This window comes from Eurypyga helias, unplaced genomic scaffold (genome assembly GCF_000690775.1).
Source record: "Eurypyga helias isolate BGI_N326 unplaced genomic scaffold, ASM69077v1 scaffold29126, whole genome shotgun sequence".
NCBI lineage: Eukaryota > Metazoa > Chordata > Aves > Eurypygiformes > Eurypygidae > Eurypyga > Eurypyga helias.
In genome coordinates this window covers 4,333-5,864 of record NW_010256437.1, presented here as the reverse complement: position 1 = coordinate 5,864, position 1,532 = coordinate 4,333, and positions in this window count along the sequence as shown.

Sequence of the window (1,532 nt, the reverse complement as noted above, 5' to 3'; positions counted from 1 at the left end):
CCCGTGCGGGTGCCCCGTCACCCTCCCCGCCTCTCCTTGGCACGTTCCTGGTTCTGCAGGACGCTGCCAGCGAAGGAGCTTGGTTTGCCTCTGCCCGCGTCCCACCTTAGCCGGTGCAGGACGCCCCGGGTCCCCGGCCATCGAAGTCCCTGCTGGGACCCTGCCCACCCCCTTCTAACCATCCAGCAATAACCGTGCCCACAGCCCCTGCTACTTCCAGCCACCATTCCTGTTCCCAGCTCTGTCCCCGTCGGTTTGGTCATGAAGCAGCCCTGGAAAAACATCACTTTTAATCGCAACGCGCGAGATCTCGAGAGGCAGCGTCGCTTTTCTGTGCCGCCTCTGGTGATGCGAATGGAGGTGCAGGGGCACGTTTCAACCTAGGCACGGGATCAAGGCATTCTTTGGGAAGGGAGAAGTCCATGCAAAGCCGGCCCCAACGTGAAATTCGAATTTCGTGTTTACTGCTTAGCTGGGTCTGTTCAGTGCAACAGGACGAGTTGGCTAGGAGGTTACTGACACATCGCATGGATGCGTCCAGTCCGCCACGTCGAGGGAGCAGGAGGAACCAGATCTATTCAGTGCGCTGGGAGACGAAGTCCAACACGAAGCGAAGTGGAGAAGGACGCGGGTGTTCCCTGAATGTGGTTTTTGGTGACTGAGAAGAAATCTTTCCTTGGAATTCCTTCGTGCAGCTAATTAAGACAACTGGGTCTGATTTCCTCGACCCACGCTGACATCAGTGAGAACTGGAAGTACTCAGCACCTGGAGACAAAGTGAATAGCAGACACCAACACCTCTTCCGCTCCCACCCGCGGGACCGCCCAAAGTGCCGAGGCGGTGGCCGAGATGCTGCGGGCGGTAGCAGCTCCTCACCCGCAGCTCACGTTTTGTCCTCTTCTGCAAGTATTGCCTAGGAGAAAACACAAGTCCCAGCGGGTTGTGCCGGTAGGATCTGAATCCATGGAGGAAAATGGGGTTTAATACAGAGAGTGACTGTGCACGCCAGAGTCTCCCTAGCTTCATCCTTTGTAGTCCCAAAGCCTGGATTTAGGCGACCTTTGGCTCGTGGATTGGGGTTTGATCCAGTCCATTCGTTTGCAAGCTGCTTGTGAGGCTGGGCTGCCCGCGGCCGAGATCTGCCCGCCGGAGAGAGCAGCTCCGTGGCCGAGCATCTGGGCAAACCGGTGCGGGGTGACGTTCCCGGGAAACGGGGGCGCAGTTGCAGGGACCCAGGATCCTTGTTTGCTGGTTTGAGACTGTCGGGGGGGGCTGTCTGCTGGGCGTGCTTTCCCTGGGCGGGGGGTGACGTTGAACCTGTTGCTGAAGTAGGTGGTGCGGCTTTGGAGAGGCGAGGGAGGAGTGCTTCATGCTGGTAATGTCCTGTGCAGAGGGTGACGATGGCAACAGCAGCCGATCGGTGCCTCTGCGAGGGGAGAGCCTTTCGAGCAGCCTGTGTGTGGTTGTGTGGCCTGCTCAGACCAGCTCGGCAGGGCCAGGCCTATGTCTGGCGACGCCGAGCTCTGCAGCC